Here is a 27,246-nt window from a genome sequence, read left to right on the forward strand (position 1 = left end):
TTTGGAATGGTATTTTAAATTAAATTTTACTGTGATGTTTCCATAACAACATTCTGATATATGAATTGTTCATTAAGTAGAAAGATGCCAGTTTCTCAGTATTTTTAAATTTTTAGTTCAAGAAAAAATGTCTCATGACTTCATTCTAACACATTATAAAACATATCCCCAATATTTCCATAAAACAAATTAGTCTTATAGAGCTTAACGAACACATTTACTTGCAAGTAAAGTTTATTAAATAAACATGATTCAATACCTCAACACTTATAACATCAGCCTCTTATTTTTCAAGCCACTAATAATATATCAGTTTTAATTGTAGACTAATTTGTTACTTATCCATACTTTTAAAATGTACATATAGAGTTTTCAGAATTTCCTTTCCAGTGATCCTAATACATTACTTTGTATTTAAACCAGATATAGAATTTAACATTTACAAACTGTCTTTCAGGTAAAATGAAAATCTGAACACAGTATGAGAGTTAAGCTTGATAAAATTAAATTTTCTTTCTGGTGCTAGAAGCCAGGCTCAAAAATGTTAACACAGTATGTTATGGTTTGTATAGTAGGTGTCCCCCCAAAAGCTCATGTGACAACGCAGCAATATTTTGAGATAAAATGATTAGATGATGAGAGCTGTGACCTAATCAGTGGATTAATCCAATTGATGGATTAATAATGTGAATGGATTAGCCACATGGTAACTGGAGGCAGAAGGGGTGTGCCTGGGGGAAGCAGGTCACTGAGGAGTGAGAGTGCCTTTAAGGTTTAAATTTGTCTCTAGCACCTTTCCCTCTCTGCTTCCTGGCTGCTATGAACTGAGAAACTTTTCTCTGCCACACCATTCCCCCATAACCGTTCTACCTCACCTTGGGCCCAAAGCAATGGAACCAGCCTACCATGAGCTGAACCTCTGAAACTGTGACCCCAAAATAAACTTTTCCCCTTCTAAGTTGTTCTTGTCAAGAGTCTTAGGAACAGCAATGAAAAGCCACCTAACACACAGTGCAATCACATTTATAAAATTCTAGGAAATTCAAGCTATAGTAACAAAAGAGCAGGAAAGGGACTGGGAAGGGTAAAGGGAATGAAGAAATGCAAAAGGGTATGAAGAAACTTTGGGGAGTGATAGCAAAGGTCCACATCTTGATTATGGTAAGGTTTTCAGGTACTTTTAACTATTAAAATGCATCAAGCTGTATGCTTTAAACAGATGCCATTTATTATCTATAGATGACATCTCGATAAATTAAGAAAAAAGGTACACTTTTCACTAAAATTAATCAACTCTTCAAAAGATACCACCAACAAAAAGACAACACAATGTGAAAAAATTTAAGTTGAAAATTTAAAAAGTTTATTTTCTTTTGATAAATAGTGGGTATTAGAAACCTGGTATGATTAAATGCTGTTTTAAAAGTAAATTAACTGAGGTACTCTAAAATTTCTACAATTTATTCACTGGTACCCAAAACTAAAATTTGCAAAATGTCTTAAATGGCTCAGCTACATACAGACTGTGTGTGTGTGTGTGCGCGTGCATGTGTGTGTGTGTGTGTGTGTGTGTGTGTGTGCATTGCAGAGTACCACTACATATGGAGGGCCAGAGAGACCAGGAGACACAGTCAAAAATAGAAAGCAAATGCAGCAAATATAGATAAGCTTATATGGGTTTTTATTTTACTATTCTTCCAATTTCCCTTTAGTTTTGGAAGTTCCAGAAGTAAACTTTTGAGGTAAAACTTAATCAGAGACTTACCAAATTTAATCAGTTTCCCACTGAAACTCTAATATGTAAAGGAAGATTATACTGTGATATGGGTACATATTTTATAAGGCATTAAAGTAGAAATAGGAAATGTAACAAGAATGAGGAAAAACCATTGTAAGATAAAGAATATGGACTTTACAGATGGTCAGCCAATTTCATGTGATCTCTAAATTTTCATACCAGGAAATCTGATTATCAAATGATTTTAGAACTATAATATTAAATAGTGACTATAAACCTTAGTTCCTCTATCTCTTCCTTCTTATCCCTTACTTCTCATTCCTTCCTTCTTATCCCTTAAAGAAAGTTTCTTTAAACTCAGTGTCCATTATATAAAATGGAAAGAATAAAGGTACTTATACTTCAAGATGATTGTAAAGATTAAATAAGATAATGAGCTTAAAGTGTTTAGCACAGTACTTAGTACAAAATAAGCACTCAAAAAATGTTGGCTTCTCTATTTTAGAAGAAACAGAAGGAGGTATATTCATAAAATCATATGACTAAGTCTATACTACAAAAAAAAAAAATAGTGTTTTCCATCTTACCACCTGTCATTTCCCAATTATAATGGAAGACCATTTCACTTTTAGATTTTAGGTTGTTCAAAAAAGACTGAGATTTCTAAAACACTACAGATCTAATCTTATCAATGTAAGTCTAGAGAACATCTCCCCACACACATTCCCACCCTCCAAATTAGGATAAGTTTTTAAACTAAGACGATTTAGAGGATAAAAAAAGTTCCTATATAGAAAATTTTTATTTTCATCTTGTTTTGCTCAGTGAGCCATGTTTGGTAATCTTACATTTACCATTTGATTATTTAATGACTGGAAATGTATTGTGCTCAGTAATTGCCAACCTGCTGTCTGACAAGTGAGAATGAAATTAATAACATAACTGATTTAGACATGGTAGCCTTTGAGTTTAAATTGCTGCTCTTATATCAGGCACCTCTGTTGAAAATGTAATGTAGATTTCAATGAAGTAATGAATATACTTAAAATATCATAGAAACACTTTATAAAATTTTTCTCATATCAAACTGTCAAAACACAGCAATAACAAAGATGATCTTAGATTTAATAGAAAGTTTAAACCTCTGTACTGTGTATTTGTACATTCAGATTTGTATCTTATATACCTACATAATAGGATGTTAACATTGAGAATATCTATTCAGTCCTTCTTTTAAAAACTTTTGGCATCCAAAGTCAGGTCCAAATTTGTCATTTCATTGATGGTTTGCTGTTTGCAGCATCTGAAGGAAGCAAAAACAATTCAAGATGATACTCAGTATTAACACACATAAAATTTACTCCTTTTAAAATGTATTCATTTATAATTAACCTTAAAATATAAATGTTAAAAGAACATAAATTATTTACAACTTTGTGGTTTATATAAAACTCACATCTGTTATAGATCATTTCAATCCTTTTGAGGATCATAAAAAGACCTTTGTTACAGTTGTATTTTGACAATTTTGTAGAAGGAAAATATAAAGTATTTGGAAATATGTCTATTCATTGAAATACATATAATTTCAACAGATTCTTGATAACAAAATTTCTGATCTAAACTCAAAGACTATCTTATCTAAATGGCTATTAAATTATATCATGTAAGTGGAAAGACTACAGTTTTTGAAAGCTTTAATTAATAATAGGGAAAGAAAAGACAAATCTTTCTTACAGAAGAATTCCAAAAAAATAAGTGGAGAATGATATCAAATGGGGTGGGGGGTGGGGAGTGAGAGAAGAATGGGGGAACTTTAGATTATGTAGAAGAAAATGAGAGGGAGGAATATGAAAAATGGTGGAATGAGACAGACATCACTACCCTATGTTCATGTATGATTACACAAATGGTATGAATCTACATTGTGTACAACCATAGAAATGAAATGATGTACCCCATTTGTGTACAATGAATCAAAATGCTGTCTGTAAAAAATTTAAAAATTTATAAAAAAATAAATAAAAAAAAATATAGGAGACAGTTTCCTCCTCCAGAAAGCAGAGATAAGCTGCCAATATCTGTCTCAGAGTGTAGTCTCAACTTTATTCTAATTAAAGGAAAAAATATTAAAAGGGAAGAATAGGAAATATACAATGGAGAAACCAGCAAAAACACTCTAAGTAATCAAGATAGCATTGCCAGTAATGTCGTTTGGATACTATGTATCTGCTAAAATGATAGGATGAGAAAGATACTTATCTTGATTCTAAGTTACTCCAAAATAAAGTTGTTTCAAAAAAATAACATATATTGATCCTAGGGTGGGATTAGAGTTCTAGCTGAAAGGGCTACCCAAAACTCTACCAAAAGTGAAAAACTTTTTAATGTCCAAGAATATAATTTTTTGCATAAATACAAAAAAGGAATGCTTACAGTTGCTGATACTTTAGTTTGTATTTAATTTGTTAAAATTATAACTTAAATTAATTATCCTCAAAGATTTACAGCAAAAAATCACAACTAATAAACTCTCATATAAATCTAGTATTTTTGTTAAAATAAAAAATATGCACTTCTTCCTTCTTCTTTGAACAAGTATTCGATTAATTTATAAATTTGACAGATTACTTTCCCCAAAACATTGACACCAATTATAAACCCAATTAATTTAATTTCTACAATACTTTAAATTTCAGTTCCAAATTTTAAAACATCCTAATTCTTCAAGTATTTTGAACACTTAAGATGAATAATTTATTAAATCAAATAAATAACAACCTCTTAAACTATGGGCCATTATTTATGAACCCCCAAAAGACTGAATTCCTAGAGTATTAAAGTGCTATTTTAGACATTACTTACAAACAACCTTTCTTGCAGTTATCCATTTAAAATTATAAGTACAAAATATACATCATTTAATCATTTTATCCTAAAATCAAAATTCTAATATCTATCGAACAAACCTTAAAAATTCAAATTAAAAAATCACAAGTTTAGCATCAATCTCATTTCTTAAACACAAATTAAAATGTTCTATTCAACATGACATATTCTCTAATGTCAAATTATCTTCAACATTTATAAATTTAGTAAACAAAAAACACCCACGAGTTATCATGAGGATTATACAACTGTTATGGTTTAGATGTAAGATGTCTCCCAAAAGCTCATGTGTGAGACAATGCAAGAAAGTTTAGAGGTGAATGATTGGGTTATGAGAGTTTTAACCTAATTAGTGAATTACTCCCCTGTATAGATTAACTGAGTGGTAACTGAAGGCAGGCAGTGGGTAGGGTATGGCTGGAGGATATGTGGTCATTAGGGGCATGAATCTGAGGTATGTATTTTGTATCTGGTGAGTGGAGTCTCTTCTGTGCTTTCTGGTGCTGTGTCCTGACCTACTTTCCTCCTCTATACCTTTTTGTGGTGATGTTCTGCCTCATCTCAGAACCAGAGGAATGGAGTTGCCATATATAGACTGAGACCTCTGAAACCCTGAGCCCCAAAATAAATGTTTCCTCCTCTGACATTGTTCTTGTCAGGTCTTTCAGTCGCAGCAGTGGAAAAGCTGACTAAAACAACCACTTATTCCTAAATTTAATGTATGTGTATTATATACCTGACTTCCCTATTTTTTCTGTACTGTTATATTAATATTTCATTATTGCACATGACTTGGGGAGTCATTTTCTCACAGGACACACAATGCCATCTCAAGTCCCGATTCAGGATTTGTAAGTAAAGAGATTAGCATATGGGAATTTGAGTTCATCTGTCAGGATTACTTAGCCAGAATCTTTTATAAATGAGCCATTTCTTATTATAATAATTAAACTTTTCAAATGCCCTCTTTTTTATTGCAAAAAGCCTTCCATGACTTTTAATTGCCTGAATAGAATTGAGATTCGGTATCCCTATGCACATAACAAATAATCTGCTTATTACCTTATTGGTTTCTGAAACCTCTTTATGTTTTACTTTCTTATCTTGACAGACATGATTTTAGGTTATTTGACTGACATTTCATTGTTTCTCAATGTTTCACCCACTTAACTCATTTTCATGAAGTAATGCCCATAAAATTAACTGCTCCACTCTCCAATTAGTCAATATGCCATGTATGTCAAATTCTTGGTTCTATTCATTAAGACGTGATTGTCTCGGGGATACTGAAGTAATAACTCTGTTATCAACTATATATTCATCATTATTTACAATTCATCTCGAGTCAGGCACGGTGGCACACACCTGTAATCCCAGCTGCTCAGGAGGCTGAGGCAGGAGAATCCTGAGTTCAAAGCCAACCTTAGCAAAAGTGAGGCTCTAAGCAACTCGGTGAGATCCTGTCTCTAAATAGAATACAAAAAAGGGCTGGGGATGTGACTCAGTGGTCGAAAGCATCTGAGTTCAAACACTGGTACCAAAAGAAAAAAAAAGCCTATAATTAATCTCTTAGACTACTGTGCAATTCCAGGAGGCAGTGGGTCACAGACCATTTAAGTAAAGCTCACAGTCTTATTAAGTTGCCAACTCAACATATATTTTCACTATCTCACTCATTATCTTTTCTTTCCTGGATCTTGCAGGAATGAGGAAGAATCACTTTAACTCACATGAGTGTGTTAGCTCCATCTTTTGACAGCAGCATCATTTCCCTTAGAGCTCATCAGCAGCAGTGTGACATCAGTTCTGATGATTGATGATTGGACATGAATCTTCTCACTGATAAAATTTTATTTAATTAAATAATAAGCCAAAGATCTAGCATCAGGGAAATGTTGTTATGATACATTAAAAGGCATTGATTTCTTTAAAAAAAAAAAGTGGTGAAACTATAAAATAGAATATGTTGCAAAATAGCCAGTCAGTTTAATTCTGTTATTAGCATTTTCCCTGGAATATTTAAATGCCTGACTCCTTTTCATTTAGCATATGTATTCCCAATGACTAATACAATTTTTCATTTTAATAGCTAGAACCATTGTAATGATTGCTTGCTTCATGATTACCTAAAAGTCAGCAAGGAAAAAGCAAGTTGAAAAAACTTGAGGTACAAAGTCAGAGAAACCTAAGTTCAAATTGCAGAAAATTTTAAGTAACTTTTTATCTCTAACTTGTCATCTATAACAAGAGTAAAATCTAACTTGAAGACAGACCTACTACAGTTACTGTCACATTGTCAGTGTTTTTAAAATGTCAGTAATTTTTTTTTTTTTCCATGACCTTGCTTTTTAGCTTAGATTCACTTTGGTTTTACTGACAAACAAAATGTTCTTTATTCAACTGCAACATTTTTAAATAAATAAAATTTAATCATATTGCATACTCCTTTTTTAGCTTTATTGTGTTTTCATCTACACTGTGATTAAGAACGGTTTGTTTAATTAGGGTCTCCGGCACAATTGCAAATATTTTTGTGTTGTAGCTGATATCACAATCATGTAATAAAGAACAATTTGCTTAACATCACCTCTCAGGACCATTTTTGACAAAAGATTTTTCATGAATAATTGATCAAATCTCTAAAAGTAGAATGATCGGTAACATGTTAAAAACGTGTGTGTGCACTCACGTACAAATACATACATAGAGTTACTCCAGCATTCACAGAGCTTTGACTCGGGGACCTCCCACAGAAACCAATATTCTAAGATGCTCAAGTTCCTCATGTAAAATGGCAAAATGTTTTCATATAACCTATGCAAATTTCTCATATACCTGAAATCATCTCCAGAATGCTTACAGTAAATAATGCAATATAAATGCTTGTCACACTGCATTGTTTAGAGAATAATGACAAGAAAACTGTACATATTCAGTATAGATGCAGTATTACTTTCCTAATGTTTTCCATTCACAGTTGAATCCACAGAAAAAGATCCCACAGATCTGGAGGGCTGAGTATGTATATATACAAAAAAGTCTCTTTCAACTTGTAGATTTCACTAGAGATAACATGAAATCAAGATATGGTACAACTCTCAATTTAGATGTCAAACCAGTGATTGAACCCAGATCTCCTGAATCCAATTTAACTATACACATTACAGTGATGTGTAATGTGTATGCATGAAGCCATGCAGTCGTGATAAGATGTTTTTCTCATACAAGGCATCCTCAACCAGAATTGTGCTGAGCAATGATTAGCTCGTAAAATATAACTCTGCTTATTAAATACGAATTTTCTCTTTTTTATATCCGTTTACTCAAGTACAAAATTCAAGCCTCAGTTGTAATTTTGGACTTATATTTATTTGATTTAACTATATGTTTCTATTCAATAAAATTATGAAATAAAGTCAAATGCAAATTGATAATTGAGTTGAAAAAGCCATTTCACTTTCTTGTTTTTATTTTATTTTTTTTAAGTCTCAGGAGATATTTTTCTGCTATGGGCAGCAAATAATATTTTGGCACCATTTGACCCAAGTATTCTAGTACCAGCTCTGCACTACAGTGTTCAGATAAATCAGTCTGCTGTCTTGTCCAAGCTCCCTTTCAGACTGTTTGCATAGCTCACCTGAGTGGCTGGGGGACCAAAGGATGACTAGACTCAGGACCAACTAATGAATCAGATTCTCTCTTCTCTGTATTTGAATTTAGAACACAAAATTTTATTGGAATGTATTTAGCCTGGAAGGTGATAAGGTACTGAGTCTCAAAGGCTAGAACAGTACTATTTTTATACCTGTAGAATGACAACAAAACAAAGACAGCAGAGAGGAAATTAAGCAGATGTGTGAACAGAAACAAAATCAAGAGACCATGCTGTTTGGGGAGAGATGTGAGGAACTGGCTCGTGTCCTGTAGCTGCTCCTCAGCTGCTGATTCCTGAAGGCTTCCAACTAGAATTTTATCAGCGCATGCCAGAAAATTTCCCTTGACCTTCCCAATGTATTTCTTTCATTATTCCAATTTGTTCTCTTTTATGCTTAATCTTATATGATCACACGCACTTTTGGTTTTTGAAATTAAATGATTCCTGGAACAGACAGTATCTTGTTATATCACCTTGGAAAAGTTATTATCCTCTGTCACCCTTAATTCTCTAACCTGCCTCAATGAAAAATCTGTTTTTGTAAATATATTAGAGCAATTTTATGTAAATAAGTAAATTATTATAATATATACTTTTGTATGTTATAGGGAATATAATTTATACTATATGTGGTATTATTTTTAAAAATTAATATTGTATTTAAAAAACTGCTTACCACATAAAGTGTGGCTCAGATACCAGCAGCATGAACATCAACTGGAACTTATTAGAAACAAAATCTCAGGACCCACTCCAGACCTACTAAATTTAGATATATATTTCAATAAGATCTTCACATGATTTATATTCACCTAAAACTTGAAAGTTATGGGTAATTTTCAAATTGTGTGTGTGTGTGTGTGTGTATGAGAGAGAGAGAGAGAGAGAGAGAGAGAGAGAGAGAGAGAGAGAGAGAGAGAGAGGTATGACCACACCATATAATAACTGAAAATTTTGCCAAGAACTTACTTTATCCTGATTTACTCTAATTAATTATTGATTACTTATCTGGCACTTATTTAAAAGCAAATAGAATTCTGATAAAAGAATTTTAAAACTTTTTGAAGTGGGTTTATTTTAACTTGATTGCACTGATACATAGTTTGATTAACATCTACTTATATTATTAATGATTTACAAATTTTTTTTGTGGCCTAGCTATTTTCTAAATTATTATGTTTGTGACTACAGTTATATTTTCTGAATAACAATTTAATTTTCAGTTTCTCATATATAAATATTCAGTTGCTTAATAATATAAATATTTCTTGTCATAGGTCTTAACATTAAAACCAGTTCTGTTTGGGAGTGGCATATTTGCATAGATTTATCTAAACCTCTTCTGTGCAACATAAAATCCTAAAGTGAGTCATTAAAAGGAGCCAGAATAAATTGGACAGATTGACTAAGTCATTTATAAAACATTATTATTTTTCTGTAGCCAAAACTAAACATCCAAGAGCATTGCTCAGCTTAGAGATTTTGACCATCACAGGTTAAGTATGATTAATTAAATATATATAGTGTGTGGATTAAAAAGATTAAAAGATGTGTACTTCATTTGGTACATTTTTTTAATAGATGAGACAGTTGGCTAAAAATATAAAAGGATTTAGTCCTGATGCCTTTATTTCTTGTCCAGAGATGGTGTACATAGGGAGATATAGTTACTAATCTGGAAGTCACTTATTTGGAACCCCCAACCTAGCAAGCATGATCCAAGGATATAAAACCTCTGAATATCCAAGTCACTGATACCAAATCTCAACATTAATTCTAGTACTTGTGGACTATTCACATTCTTCAACATTCCTCAAAAATCAATTTCAAGTAGTTTTATATGCTTGATGCCTAAATTTGGGCAATCCATTAACTTTTTAAAGAAAAAATCCTCCAATAAACCTTATTCATACCTAGATTCCACAATTTTTCAGGCTATTATTTGAGTAGCAGGTGGTTTCTAAAATGCCTGACCACAAAAAAAAAAAAAAAAAGGAAGTGTGTAAGTATAGTGTCCTGAACCATTTAGTGATAGTATAAATAACCTTACCCATACCATTGAAGGAACTAGTGCTTTTTAATATGTCGCAGTAACCAGTGCTCTCTCTTGAGATTCTTCCATGCCATTCCTCCAGCCACGGGGGTCCCCAATCTGAATTCTTGTATTCTTTCTCAAGAGGATTCCAGGCAAGACACAAGAAAGAAAGGCAAAGTTTATGAAAATAGGGAAAATGGGGAAAGAGGGATATCCTCAAGGGAGAGAGTAGATCCTCAGAAAAAAGGACAGCATGACCCTCCTGCCCTTTAATGCTGGAGGTCAACAGGGAAGTTTCCAGAGAGTTCTGCCCAAGTTCACCTCTTGACTTTTGACTGACAGCAGAATTGCATCAGATTTCCAAGTCCCCACTGTACATGGTAAATGTCCAAGGCAATGTCTGAGGCAATTCTGGGTCACTTTGGCCCATGCTAACAGGTTTTAATTGGAACTTGTCCATATTTTATGATTAGAGAACATTATCTTAATTTTCCGGACTTCTGGAAGCTGGAAGGCCCCACCTTCAGGGTAACTATTCTTCTGTTGTACATTTAGAGATTGAATTCCTTCTGCAGATAATAGGTTGTATGCTGATTAATTAAATATATCCTGTTGACTTAAGTCAGGCAGGGCTACAGTTAAAAGAAAACATTAAAAGTTAAGAGAAAACGTTAAAAGAAAACAGTTAAAAGAAAACGTTTGGGGATCAGCACAGTGAGCCCAGTATATAGAATTATTCCCTTAGCCTCATTTTTCATCAATCATGTCTGTTCCCTATCTCTAAGTCACCTCAGAAAGTGAGTTAATATTTAAAAAGTACAAAGAAAAATTACTAGCCACATAGCATGTAAGAAGGGTCGCAGGAACACTAGTCATTATAACTATTTCTAAGAGTTTTGGAGAAGCTAGAGTGGAATATTATGTACAGTACCACCAACATAGTGTCCAGCTCATGATTAATGATTAATATCACTATATTATATAGTCCAAGGTAGAACATTCTTTGAATCTTTATTCAAATTGATTAGCTGAAAGAATACAAGTAATTTAAATTTTAAATAGGTCTATATCTATCTGTCCTTGGCAATGATTTCTTAAATATTAAATCAAGAGTTCAGACCACAAAAAGCAAAAATAAATAAAATAAAATAAATAAATGAGCCTATATCAAATGAAAAAGCTTTTATATAAGCAAAGAAAACAATGAATGGAATTAAATGGCAATGTATGGGCTGAGAAAACTATTTGCAAATCATATATCTAATAAGGGTCAATATCCAAAATTTATAAAGAATTCATAAACTCAATAGCAAGCAAACATGATCTAATTAGAAAAAGGGCAAAGGACCTGAATAGATGTTTCTCCAAAAATGACATAAAAATGGTCAAGTTTATAAAAAGATACTTATCCCTAATCATCAGGGAAATGCAAATCAAAACCGCTCTGAGCTATCACCTCACAACTGTTAGGACAGCTAAGTATTGGTGAGGGTGTGGAGAAAAAAGAACCACTGCATATTGTTGGTGGGAATGTACATTGTCTCTGGCATTATGGAAAACAGGAAGGGCAGTGTGCAAAGAGTAATAAGCAGGATAGGAAGAAACATATTACATGATCTCGCTTATATGTGAAATCAAAAAAATGGCAAAGATACAGAAATAATGGGTGGGAGGAAATGGAAATGTAAGTCAAATGATATAAAACAGCAGATATATAGGATTAACAAGTCTAAAGATATAAAGTACAAGATGAGGACTATAGTTAGTAACAGTGCATTATATTCACAATTTTTTCAAGTGACTAGTTTTTGCCTAGTGGCTAACAATGTGAGAGAACGGATAAGTTAATGGTTAATGGTTTCACTGTAATAACCATGTTACTACATATGTATCTTATCATCCTGTTAAATACCTCAAATATACATAACTAAAATTTATTTTTTTAAATAAGTCTCTCTAACCTAACTTTGGGGCTCTATAAATGAAGTAAAAATATTCCTGGCATCAAAATTGTAATTTTAAAATTTTATCAGTTCTTCACTTTCTGTTAGGCATTTGTTTTAGAATATCCTGTCACAGAAATAGTTTGTTCATCTGAAAAGGATTTTCAAAGCAATTTTGATTATTTTTCCATGAAATTAACAAGAGTTTTTGCCTAAATTTGTCTGTGCTGGTTCATAAAATTGGTGAATATTTACTCTCCATCATTTTAATTAAACAAAGGATTTGTATAGAGCCTTCATATTTTCAAGTTCTTATTTCTTGAATAAGCAAATAATATTGAACACTCTCCAAGGTGATTTTAATCAAAATTGTTATGGATCTAGTTCTGTCATGTAGAGGAATCCTATCAATCACTGTGCTGATGAAACTGATGAAGTCTACAAAGATTTCATCAAATCAGGAAAATAATAAATTCTTTGAAATTTAGTTAAGCTAAAGTTTCTGCTTTTAAACTACCCCACTGTGGTAGTTAAAATTATTTTCTTGAAACTTTTCTTCAAATTGGGAAATAGTTCTACGTTTTCTTTTCTTTTTTTTTTTTTTTTTTTTTTTTTTCTCGATACCAGGGATTAATTGAACCCAAAGAGCCTTAACCACAGAGCCACATTCCCAACCCTTTTTGATATGAGTTTCCCTAAGTTGCTTAGGACCTGGCTAAGTTGCTGAGGATGGCTTTGAAATTATGATCCTCCTGTCTCAGCCTCCCTAGTCACTGGGATTACAGGTGTGCACCACCATGCCCAGCTAGTTTTACTTCTTCTGATTACTAATATTATAATATTATGGACATAAAAACATGAGTGATATAGGGATGTATAAATAAGAATTCAAAAGTCCCTTATAGATCACCCCTGAGAAATAAACATTGTTAACCAGCCTTTTTGACTTAATATTCAGGTTATTGCTATTACTTAAGTTCCTCAACATAAAATGGGAACTCTGTGTGATCATTTTTTACAATTTTCACATTTTTAATGACTTTTTAATTTTCTTCAATTAACACACATCAACTGGACCTTGTAGACAAGGTTACTCAGTCTTATTTGAAATAAAAACTAAAAACCATCTTTCAATTTTTTAAAAGAATATAGTGATCCCATGAAAATATTAGCTTATTACCTTTGAGTTTATTAACCCACATCAGTCCTACAAAGATATTTCTTTAATTAATTGTACTCAGTGGAACCCTTTATGAACTGATGACACCAAATTTTCCCAGAAGCAACAATTTTGCTTTTTCCACTCCTTATGCTCTTTTACTCTCCTGCATGTTATTTCTTCTTCTTCATCATCTTTCCCCACCATTTTCACCATCTTGAAATTCTTACTTTTATCTCATACTGGAAATTTTTCCTATTTATCCCTAACCAATTTTGTGATACAAATTATTTTATGCAATCTTCTTATGGCTTACCTTAGTCTGATAAAACTGAATTATATATAATATATATGCATTATATTATTTATTATTATTATGGTGATGACTATAAACCTAATAGATTAAATGTTTAACAGTTGAAGAATGAATGAGTAGATGAACAGACAAATAGTTGGATAATGGGTATGTGGTTTGATAGATGAACAATGCATGAAAATAGATGCATAAATGATTAGAAAGATGGTTGAATAGGCATAGGTAAGACATAGTGGAACTCCCTTTAAGTTTTCATCAGAGAAAAAGAAGATAAAAATAAAATAATAAATGTAAGAGTCCAAATTACAGTACAGTGTGACAAGAGCTGAGAGATTTCTGCACATCTCTTATTTGTGGAAACTTAGAGTGTGAGAAAACAAAGCATGGAATTTATTCTAGTTCTTACAGTCCTAGCCTTTAATTTTACAGACATAGAAAATGAGACCCAGAAATACAAATTTACTTGAGGTCTAAAGTAAGACCCTTAGCCTTTAAATGCCTCAGCTCATGCTGACAATTTTCCTATGGAGGGAGAAAAATGAAAGGAATAAATTGGCATGTGACATAAAGTTAAATCATAATTTATGCCTCAGGAGATTAACCGTTACTAAGATTAAGGTAGTATGTTATTGCAATATGTTTCAGCTCTTCTCTAGCATTCTAAGTTTATTTTAAAAATTTAATTTTGCATGAAAAATGACTTATGTTTTTTCATTTACAAATATTGTATCAGTGCTTACCATATGCTTGACTAGCTAATATAGCTAGTTAGATATGGTATTTGACCATCTTCTATTTTTTTCTCCTAAGGACTATTTCTTTTTATCTGTTTTTAAATGCTCTTGATTTATATAAAGATTTATTCATTATTCTTTGTTATTTGCCTACTAAAATTATTCCTGTAAGAAATGGTGCTTATTAATAACATGGGGAGATTTAAGCTCTATTTTGAAATAGGTGTTTGGACATTGAGAGTCTGATTTAGAAGTTATTTCTGAGGCAAGACATTTATTTTTGTGTATGTTTTTCCCTTCCTGACAAATACAGTCTCTTCACACAGGAACTGTTTACCCTTTTGTTCTGAAATAGTAATAATATTCTGGGGTAAGAAATACAACATTGACTATATATAACATGTTTCAGGAAGTAAGCACTGACAATTTCTGTAAGGGTACCAACTCGTGTATTCTATGCCCTCCTTAAGCCTTCTAAACTTTTCATTTCTTAAAATTAATATGAAGAATTTAAGTAAACATTGCCCTTTGACAATGCTAATCAAGCCAAATAATGTATTAAGAAAACCAAAGCAATTTAATTTCTTAGTCTCAGACAGAAAGGGAAAACTGTCCTCAATCTTTTTATGTCATCAGTAGCATTAATATACTACAATCTATTTTAAGTTTGTGTTCCTTTCACGACAGTCAATGCTATCATAAATCTTTCATTAATACAGCTTTTCTAAATACTCACTTGCCTCTTAGTAATGAGTTTCTTAATGTTTCTTTTACTTTTTTGAGTTTTTTTTTTTTTTTTTTATTGAACCTGGGCACTCTACCACTGAGCTACATCCCTGTCCCTTTTTTATTTCTTTTTTATTTTAATTTTGAGACACAGTCTTGCTATGTTGCCAAGGAAGGCCTGGAACATGCAATCCTCCTGCCTCATCCACCCAAGTGGATTATATGTGTGTACCACTGAATTTTCTTTCAGACATTTATAAAAATGAAAGTGCATGTATGAAAAATAAGTAGTTTTGTAGTTTTCTATAACTTATATTTTACATTTTAATCTTAAATAGCCTAATATACTTGGATTAAAATAGCATATCATTTTTAAGTGTAGAGAATGCATCCCTGAATCAAAGAAATAAAAACTCCTACCCACATAAGCTCTACATACATACAAAAAGACAAATATAAGTCAAAATAAAAATTCAATTGTGTGATATCTTAAGTGGTATAAAGAAAAAAAGGACATATGGGGTATGAAGGGTAGCACACTGTTATAATTTTAAATAGCACAATCAAAGTCTCATGGATGGGATGGCATTTGAACAAAGGCCTAAAGAAAGTTATAAAAAGTAGAGTGAAAAACAGACATTATTACCTCATGTACCTATATGACTGCATGACCCATGTGATCCTATAATATGTAGAATCAGAAAAATGAGAGAGTACACTCCATTTATACATGCTCTCTCAAAATGTATAAATGCATTCTACTGTCGGGTACAACTAATTAGAACAAATAAAATTTTTAAAATGTAAAAAAAAATTAATTCTCGCAAATACATGGGGAAGGAACTTTTAAGGCAGAGGTATTAAGAAGTGCATTCTCTGTCTCTGTTAAGGGAATAGCAAAAAGTCCTAAATAGCTGGCACAGTGTGAGGAACAAGAGTTGTTGGAAATGAACTCAAGTATTTAGGAGTCAGGTCTTATAAGACTTTTAGTTAAATAAACTGGGAATTCTCATGAGAATCTACCACAAGGGAGAGGCATCACTTAAGTTTCAGCAGGATCTCTCTGACTGCTGGGTCAATGAAGGTAGCAAGGGTGCAAGCAGGGGAACAGTGAGAAGGTCATAACCACAGCCTGGATGCAAGGGACAACGGAGGATGCACTAGAGAGTTGCTGAAGGAGGCAGGAGGGATTAGTTCCCAAATATATTTTAAAATTAGAGACAGTAACCCTTGCTGATGGACTAAATACAGAAGGAAAGGAAGTTCAGAGTGTCTCCAAGGGTTTTACCCCAATAACTGGAAAGATAGCATTACCACTGACTGAGAGAGAGAGCAAGAGAAAAGGGACAGAAATTTGGTCTTAGATGTGTTAAATTTCAGATGCATGTTCGACACCAATGGAGAAATTTTATATGGACAGCTGTGTTTATTAGTATAGGATCCCAGGAAAAGATCTGGAGATACAAATTTGGAAGTCATCAGGACATACATACACATAGTAAGAAGAGCCAGGAAAGCACACATAAAGACATCCAAAAACTGGGTCTCAGACAGGCATTCCAATGGAAGGAGAGAAAAAGCACAATATCAAGTGTGACTTTACAATAAACAATACTTACTCCCACAGCAAACGCAAAAGTCAATTCCAGATGGATCATAATTCCAAATATATGGATCATAATTCTAGATTCATCAAGAAAGTTAAAACTGAATCATAGATAAGTAGAAAGTTGCAAGACATCTATCTGATGAACAGCTTTTATTCCAAATGTATCGATAAATTCCACAAATAAATAGAACAAAATAGACAATTTAACTGAACGCAATAAGCAAAGGATTTGAACCAATATTTCACAAAAGGGGCTAGCCAATGGCCAATAAACATAAGACAGGGTATTTAATCTTACTTAAAAATCACAAAAAGACAAGTTAAAACCACAATGTTATACCAGTGCACTTTTAATAAAAATGCTAAAATTTAAAAAGTTGACAACATTAAGTATTAGTGAGGATGATGAGTGACTAGATGTTTTGCACATTGCTGGTGTGAGTATAAAAAGGTCCAAACACTTTGGAAAACTGTTTGGCAGCATCAGTACTTTCTCACTAAGCAATTTCTTCCCTGTCTTTTTACTGGACAGAAATATGTACATCTGTATACTTTCCAAAAGACAAGTAGTTGAAGGTCCCTACCAGCATTATTTTTAAGAGACCAAAATTGAAAACAATCCAAATGCCCATCAGGAATAGAATGGATAAATAAATTGTAGTATACTCATACCGCAGAATACTATACAGTCACAAAAAGACAACTATGATTGCATACAATAATACAAATCTCACAATCATCATGATCAAAAAGAAGCCAGGCACAACAGACTATACACATAGCACATGACTGCATGCGTATAAGTTGAAATATCAGCAAGACAAGCTAGGTTGATGGAAGTTAGCATAGTGGTCATCTTTTGAAAGGGTCAAGAGTCATGGTACCTAGGGGTCTCCAATATACTTCTTAGGTACTCAGAGTCCTGCAGCCAGCTCTAAGCGGTGGCTTATGATACTTTCCCTTTACAAAAATTCATAAGGCTATGTAATGACAAGTAGTCTACTTTTCCATATATTCTTACTCTTCAATAAGAATGTTTGTTCAAAAACAAAGACAAACGGGCACCATTTACATTAATTGTTTATATTAATTGAACATCTGCTCATCCAACATTCTCTAATCAAAATCTGCCTATTTCTTCCTGATTCCTCCACTGTTCCTTGATTAATTTTTTTTTTTCTTTTTCCTTATGGCTATATAGATTGAGCTAATTGGTAGGGACAAAAAATTTGTATGGTCTGCACAAAGAAATAAAGGGTATGATAATAAATTATAAAAAGGTTGCATGCCTCCTATGACAATACTAACAGTCATTTAAACTTTTTTTTTGGAATGGAGTCCTTTTAAAGAATGGTATTACTAATTGTCTACATTTTATGCGACTATGAGAAAAATATAAATTTCATTCATTCTTCTTTCCTCAAGAAGGACTGAAAGGCATAATCTTTTGTATTTTAAAAGCTTTTTATTTAGCAAAATGGGAAAGGTTCTTCTACTCCTCCCTCTGAGGGAATTGGCAGAAAGATAGCACTTTTAAAAATTTAAAGTTAAGTGCTTAAAATGGAAACTGTGGTGCCTAGGGATTTGCACTTGGGTGATAAACTGCAGGGAAACCAGGATATGATACTTACTTAAGTCAAAATAATGGTTACTGTTGAGGGAGAATGAGGGTGACTGAGAACAGGAACAGAGGTGCTTTGGGATGACTCGAAAGGTCTAGTATGTCCTCCTGGATTTTAGTTACAAGCGTGTTTGCCTTATAAAAATTCATTGAAGTGCACATTTGTTTTGTGTTTCATTTTAAAAGAAAAAGAAAAAATGTATAAAATGTTTAAATTCTCACTTAGGAAAAAATGTGCACCAATATATAATTCAGAGGAAAAATGCCAAGGCTAAGGATTTAGAATAACTTTTCAAAATTGGTCTTCTTAAATGCATTTCTTGAAATTGTTTATTCCTAGGGTCTTGTGAAACTGACCTATCATCCTGTTATTCATCTTTGTTGATATTACTCCATATGTGTTGTAAAAAGCAATCACTTTCAGGGAACTGGAAACAACAGCTATTTAACAAGTCATTAGAGGAATGCTATGCCAAAGTTTTAGCACATATAATTTTGAAATAAAAATCATTTTATATTGACAGTCTGCTGGTAAATAATGCTGTGTGCCAAAATGAGTTGTTATAGGTTTAATTAATAGGAATGAAGAGTTAATGACATTTTTAATCAAATAGTTTGTAAACAACAGAAAATGCATAAATTAAATTTAATAATTTTCCATAATTAAAAAAAATTGTCTGAAATAAAATTGATTTGGAAAATCTTATTAAGCCTCAGAAAATTCATCAGAAATTTTAAAGATAAAAACCACTGCGGGAAGCATTTTTTTATTTAAAAAAATTTTTTTTTCATAATGTATATAGGGTAATAATGTCTGTCTCATTCCCCATACCCACTGCTCCTCTCTTCCCCTCACTCCCCTCTGCATAATCCAGAGTTCCTTCATTCTTCCCTACCCACACCCCACTGTGGATCAGCATCCACTTATCAGAGAAAACATTTGGCCTTTGGTTTTTTGGGGATTGGCTTATCTCACTTAGCATGATATTCTCTAGTTCTAATCATTTACCTGCAAATGCCATAATTTCATTCTTATTTAAGGTTGAGTAATATTTCATGGTGTATATGTACCACAGTTTCTTTATCCAGTCGTCTATTGAAGGGCATCTAGGTTGGTTCCATAGTTCAGCTACTGTGAATTGAGCCACATTGATGTGGCTGGGTCACTGTGGTATGCTGATTTTAAGTCCTTTGAATATAAACTGAGGAGTGGGATAACTGGACTGAATTGGGGTTCCATTCCAAGTTTTCTTAGGAATCTTCAGACTGCTTTCCAAAGTGGTTCCATCAATCTGCAGTCTCACCAACAATGTATGAGTGTACCTTTTTAACGACATCCTCACCAACACTTATTATTACTTGCATTCTTGATAATTGCCATTCTGACTAGAGTGGTATGAAATCTCAGAGTAGTTTTGATTTGCATTCTCTGATTGAAGAGATGATGAACATTTTTTCATATGTTTGCTGATCAATTGTATTTCTTCTTCTGTGAACTGTCTGTTCAGTTCCTTAACCCATTTGTTGATTGAGCTATTTGTTTTTTTGGTGTTAAGTTTTTTGAATTCTTTATATATCCTGGAGATTAGTGCTCTATCTGAGGTGTGTGGGATAAAGGTAACCATATATCTAGAAACAATCATCACATCTGTCATGAGAATGGTATTCTAGTTTAAGATGTGCAGGACACATGCACCACAAGAACGAAGCAATTCAGACTTGGGGATGGTACCAGAAGATCTCAGAAATGTCTATCTCCCAAAATAACAAGTGAATTACAACTCCCAACAGAGAACACATGGAATGTAGCTTTTTAAATCACCTCTTTAGCATTCCCTCTATTCCCTGATGAGAAGAATCACAGCCTCTGGGACAGGAGACCCCTGTGTTTCTCCTTCACTAGAAAAACAATACAATTTCTTTTCTCTTAAAAAGAAAAAAAAAAATGTGCAGAATAGCTTTTATTCTCAAAAAAAAAAAAAAAAACCACTTTCAATGACTAAAGATGACTGAAGTAAATATTAATTAACTAATTAAAGACAAAAGAGTAAAACAAAATCATAATGCTAGAGTTAAATATAGGTAAAAAAATAATATGATTTCTGATACTTTCTTAGCATGAAACAAATAGCAAAGAAAGAATAATTTTTGATAAGATTTTTAAAGAAAAAAGATATCAAGGGACTATATATTGGAGTACAATCTGTTAGTTTCTGGAAGCAATTTAAAGTGTGCACTGAATTTATCCTTTTGAATTTATGTTCATATCCTTTCAACTAATACTCACATTTCAAGGCATCTATCCTGAGGAAATAGTTGGAATTGGGAAAAATGCTTTTTCAAATATTTCCAGAGGTGTACATCAATCTTATACATTGAGAACATAAAAGCATAATTAGTATCCTCTCTATTGAGAGATTTCCCATCAAAGGTATTTTTCCAAGTTATTTGAAATTTTATATTATCTGTCAAAAGATTTCTGGTACAGTGATACTTTGTGTAGAATAACTCAATAGATACACCATTTTAAGGAAACAAAAAGAATTAGATTGTTGTCTAATTAAAATGCCAATACATCTTCAGTTTTGTGGGGTAAAAAGCCCACAAAAAATATTTTATAATATTTTCCAGCTTTATTGAAATAAAACTGACAAATAAAAATTACATATGTTTGCGATACATACCACAATGCTTTCACATATGAATACATGGCAAAATGATTGCCACAATCAAGCTAGTTATTGAGATATATACCACAATGCTTTGGCATATGTAAACATTGCAAAATGATTGCCACAATCAAGCTAGCTAACATATTTATTACCCCACATAGTTGTGCTATTTTCAGTTGTAGACCAGTGATGAGAATACTTAAGATCCACTCTATTAGCAAATTTCAAGTACTATGTTACTATGAACTACAGAGATAAGGCGGTACATTGAGTCTCAGTAATTTATTCACCCATTTAACCAAAATTCTGTATAGTTTAACCAATATTTCTCCATTTCCCTTACCCTTGGGGCCCCTGGTAACCTCTATTCTCAATTTCTGTGAGTTATGCTACAAAACAAAAATCACACAGGCCAATGAAACCAAATAGAAAGCCAAGAAGTCTATGCATATATGATTAACTTTGACAAAGGTGCCAAGAAATTACAATAGACGAATGAGTAACCTGTCCCCAAACTAATATTGGGAATGCTGCATATCCACATTCACAGAGTAAAAGAAAAGCCATATTTTAAAGTTATTGTTACAAAATGTTTACGCATTTGACTGGAGTTGGCTCATCAGAAAAGTTTTCTCAGTAGCTTATCTCCAGAAAAATCCAGTTTCTTTACTCAGATATATTATTTTTTAAATTATTTTTAAATTTTTTACAGACTGTATTTTGATTCATTGTACACAAATGGGGTACATCATTTTGTTTCTATGGTTGTACACAATGTAGATTCATACCATTCATGTAATCATACATGTACATAGGGTAATGATGTCTGTATATAGTCTTTTAAAAAGTTAAGATAAATGTCACAGCAATATCTTGCTCATGATGGCACAAGTAATTTCCAAGAACTATCTCGTAATTTAAATGTATTTAGAAGCTATAGTGTAGTTGCTGTATTTTGAATTAAGTTAATTTTGAGAGAGAATTTTAGAAATATTTAGAGTCATGTCCATTTCCCCTTCTGAAATCCCATTCCTTATCCTCTGACTTCCATGGGTCTTATCTAAATTGCACCTAGTAGACGCTCAATCAGTGTCTGCAGAATGAATGAATGAATAAACTTGTGTGGATGTTTGTGACTCTTTAAGATTGAGTGCTCATCTTTTCAAGCAGAGACTTATTTTTCAGTTAAATTACCTATCACCTGCAAAAGAGAGATTAGTCTTAAAGAAACTCTCATATGGAAGATTTTTTATTTTGTCCTTTCTAGGGAAATTAAATTAATTAAAGTAAAACTTCATACCACCAAAGTAAGACCATTATTATGCATTGAAAATGTTCACATAGATTCTTCTGCAATTGAGTGGAGTAGTAGACACTATTAATGTTCTCAAATATCCAGTTCTCTTCTGCTTCTGGGCATGAGGAAGACTATGCTTCCCTAGCCCTTGAAGTTAGTGTAGTCACATAACTAATTCCTTCAAATTAAAGGTAAGCTGTAACTAGCAGGAAATACTGGTGTTCAACTAGCCTTCAGCTGTGCAAAAGAGATATAAAATATACAAATGGATATAAAAATGGAGTGGCTACATAGAAAAGAACCCCCAGGCAACGCATATTAAACCTGGGCCATGAGCTAGAAATAAGTCGTGTTGTTCTAAGCTATTAAAATTTTAATGATGATTCTTGCTACACTATAACTTAGCCCATTTACTTCAGGATACCTCTGGTCAGTCTCTACAAACAAAATCCTCAAGATTACACATACTTTCACTAACAATGGTGAAAAAATATGTTAATGATATGCTTTATTTGCCTAATGTTAAAGTAGAACAATGCATTGATATGTGTTTAAATAATTCAATGCATCAAATAATAAGTTCCCTGTTTCCCTTTAGAGGCCAGTACTAGTGGCAGATGCTTTGCAGAAATTCAAGGGAGAATTCTGGAGATACAGAATCAGCCTCTATCTGAAGCAGAAGCTGCATTAAAAATTAAGATTTCCCTAAACATTATAGAAGTTTTTTGCTTTGATTTGATTTTTTATGTAAAGAAGCTGAATTTGGAATGTAGGACTAATATGGTAGCTCCATGGTGTCTTCAGAAATCCAAGTCCTCTCTTTCTGTTCTGCTTTCCTTGGTTCATGACTTTATCTTCAGTATCACTTTACTCATCTAAAAAAAGCTGCCGTAACTCCAGTCATATGTCCCGACATCCAGGCCTGCAGTAGAAGAGAGAAGAAAGTCACAAGGGTGTACTGTCCAACTTTCTTTAAGCAGTTTTCTGATTCTTTCTGGAAATTCCCCATGACACTTCCTGTTGAATCTTATTAATCAGAACCTGATCACATAAACATACTGAACTGCAAAGTGCTTTAGAAATGTGGTCCTTTAGCTAGAATTAAAAGGGGGATGAATATCAGGCAGCTCTCACCTATGTCATATTTCCTGCCAAGGTTTCTATCCCATGTTGGCTATCCTAATTATCTATATAAATAGTCTTTTAACTCATTAAAAGTCTAACTTCTCTTCTTCTCATACATCATATACATATTGATATTATTTTCTTAAGTTTTCCATTTTCTCTTTCCTTGATCTATTGAATGATCCTTTTTCATTTCAAATCTTTTTAGCATCTACCACAACTTGAAACTTGTTCAAACAGAAAAATGTTACTCCCTCTTGCTTCTCCCCTTCCTTTTGATAATATTTTTCTTTGGGTTTTTAATTTACTCTCTTACTATCTCATATGGGATCCTCTATAGCTCAATATATTATTTTGATACAATTCTACTTACTATAAATGCAACGGAGTTTTTAGTTATCACTGAAATAGTGAACCTACCTTTCACATTTGAAAAATAATCTACAAACAGATGTCTGTTGCCAAGGGATGGGAGGTAGTCATTAAAATTCAGAATATATCAATATTAGAATATACCATATATCAAAATACATTTTTGTATTTTTTAACAGCCTATATCAAAATAGAAAATGACACTGGTAAGGGTATATAAAAAAGAGAACCCTCTGCAGACCCTTGGTAAGAATGTTAATTAGTACAGCCATTAGTACAGTATGTAGCTTCCTTGAAAAACTGAATAAAGAACTCTCATATGATCCAGCAGTTCCACTACTGGGTATATATCCAAAGGAAATGATATTAGTATGTCAAAGAGACATTTACACTGTCACAATTATTGCAGGACTATTCACTATAGAAAGAAATGGAAAAAACCTAAATGTCCAACTGATGAACAGATGAAGAAAATGTGTGCATATACACAATGGAATACTATTCAGCATAAAAAAGAATGAAATTCTGTAACGTACAGAAACACAGGTGAAACTGGAGATCCTTATGTTGAGTGTAATCAACCAGGCACAAAAAGACAAGAGCCATGTGATCTCACTCACTTGTGGAGTCTACAAAAGTTGTGATCATAGAAGATGAGAAGAGAATGACAGTGACCAGAGCCCAGAAGAGGAGAGCGGGGAGGGAGAGGTAATCAAGTTATTTGCAACTGAAAATCATCTTCAGATTTACTACTATTTGACCTTGAACGTTCAAGTCATTTAATGTCTATTTCAGGAATACTTACGGTGGCATTTATTTCATGCACTCAATAAGTTTAAAAGAATTAATCATATATGTAAAGTATTCAGAACAGTGCCAAGTACATACTTATTTCTATATACCTATGAACCTCTAATACTATCAATTTGTATACATACCAATATACATATGAAGTTTTTTGTTCAATCATGGCATACACATTTCTATGCCTCTAAATTTTTCTCTGTAGAGAATAAGAGCTTCTAGAAATTTTTCCCAGTCAAGTAGCTTCAAAATCTTGCATTTAATAAAAAATACCATTCCGTGGTCTCTCTTTAAATAATATTTTCCCTCTGTTTGAAAGTCCTTTTCTCTGCCAAGTTACTTCCTAGCCTGTAATGAAAAGACATAATTTCCTGGAGCCAGACACACATGACCCTGTGTCATTAGTTTATATATTTTCACCTTAAATTTCAACTGGTCAGCTCCCATAGTCTCAGAGAAAATTATCCCTGCTACAGGTCATATGGTAAGAACTTGTTAGTCTTTTGCTCATTTATGGCCTTTATCTCCATACTCCTTTCTGACCTACAAGCTATTCTTCAGTGAGTTATCTAGACCTACTTGAACCCTGACCAGTTACTATCAAATCACATCAAGAGAATACATGAGAGAGAGAGATAATGTAGCAACGATAAGAACTAACACATATTGAGAGCTTCCCACCTGCCAATGCCACATAAAGTTGTACCAGACACTGACAGGGCTCCACCTGGATCCCCTGGGATCACAAATACCCCATCCTCCATTCCCACTCCATCCTCCCTTTGCAGACCTGCCATGGAACACCCAGAGTTGCTTTGTCTCTGTGGAGAGAACCAGAAGTTCTCCTCACCCCAAAGCAAAAGACAGTGACTGAACCAGGCAGGGTCATGAAGCCTCTGCTCCTGTGCCTAGATCAGGATGACTCTAGGGTGACATTTACACCCCAGCCTGGCTTATGAGATCGGGCAGAAGCTACTGTCAGTGGAGCTTTACAGGAAGTTGTACCTGTGGTTTCTTCCCTGAGCCCACCCATATCCTCTTGCTTCTCCAGGAATGACTTACTCAATAATCACTTGTGTACAAATCTTCTCCTCGGGTCTGTTTTTGAGAAACACACCAAAAAACTAAACCACTTCAAAGTTGATTATCTCTTAATTTGCACATCAGCTCTAAGAGGGAAGTTAAGCAACTTAGCTATGACCTTCCCTAAGAAGTACAGAGTTGGACTAAAGATTCGGTATGTCTTAATTCTAAAACTTATGTTCTAAACTGTTACTTCCTGAAAGTGATTATTGATAAGGACCTGAAAATTCAGGAGGCAAGAGAAAGGGTGTGTGAGTAGCATATTATTTCTTCCCAATTGTGGTGAGTGAGCTATAACACTAACATAGAACAAACATGTTTGTGTCTTTCCACAGCGTGAGAATTTATTGAATAACAACAAATTCACAAGCTACACCACTTTCATCAGTGGCAGTTCACTGAATACTTGTGAATCAACTAGTAGTCATAAGCGCAGCACACACAAGTTCTTTTATTCAAATCTTAATTTCTAATATTGATAACACTGAAGTCACACATAATACTTCACATAATGATGCATGAATAAGTCACAGAAAGATTAAAAAAGGGTTACAGGGGCCACAGGGTTACAGGATGCTGTCCAAGAGCACAGGCAGAGAGAGAGATGAATACAGAGTCACTGTAGTTGGTCAGATAAGGATTTTAAGGAACCAATTCAGCAGAGTTTTCAAAGCAGAGGGTTCAGACTGAGGCAGTTTCAGTCCCAGAGCATCAGCTTGAGATGACAACTTGGAGTGAACCGTGCATGGTCACCACAAGCAGGAGAAACTTCATTCTGCTGAAGCTGAATGTGGACAAGAAATCAGAGGTTTGTTGCTGTGGCAGTTTACCTGGGCCACGCTCCTGATGAATGACCAGGTGACAGATCAAGATGCTACTGTTTTCAGTCTCCAGGGCTTCTTCTTTTATGGGCTCTAATGAGGGGTTTATAACTGATGAGGTTGATAAGCTCCTATGTCTGATATTACTGTTATGATTTGGGATATTCATGTTTCCAGGTATTCCTTGATTTAATTTGATAAGTTGGCACATATAAATTTTTTATCAATGTATGCCCTGTGGTGGTGCTGGGAAGATAGTGGTTGTTCACTTGTATCAATGAGGTATGGAATCATTCTACCTTGGCATTTGACTCAAAATGGAGTAGTTTATGAAAAACTACTGCTTTACCAAACAGAGTAACTCAGGCTTAGGGGCAGCCTGAAAACTGCTGTTCTATGCCTCATGGAGTAACTCAGAGAAGGGTTCTCTACCCAAACCCATGTCTCTCAGTGATAGACTCCATCATCAGGGAATTCTTCATTGCATTGACTGTTCCTCAAGAGTCAATTTCACTCTACTGCCCTCTCATAGAAAAACCTAAAAGGACAGTAGGCAAATTGTCTCCATTTTCCCCAACTTTCAATTAAATAATTCCACCAGGATGAAGCTCCTGTAACTAGCCTATCCTCATTAAGGACTTTCCACT

General features: G+C 33.4%; 1 protein-coding gene across 4 annotated transcripts in view; it reads left to right on the top strand.

Moving 5' to 3' along the window:
- The window catches only part of HTR1F (5-hydroxytryptamine receptor 1F), a 141,171-nt gene that overhangs the window by 60,585 nt on the left and 53,340 nt on the right, over positions 1–27,246 (top strand). The window contains exon 4 of one of the 4 annotated variants that reach the window (XM_079155732.1): positions 22,995–23,082. The exons of the other annotated variants lie outside the window; for them this stretch is intronic. The gene's annotated coding sequence lies outside the window, so the exon portion shown is untranslated. Of the gene's footprint in view, positions 1–22,994; positions 23,083–27,246 lie in introns of those variants that run through there. 4 annotated transcript variants of the gene reach the window in all.

Source organism: Sciurus vulgaris (genome assembly GCF_902686455.1).
Source record: "Sciurus vulgaris genome assembly, chromosome: 10".
NCBI lineage: Eukaryota > Metazoa > Chordata > Mammalia > Rodentia > Sciuridae > Sciurus > Sciurus vulgaris.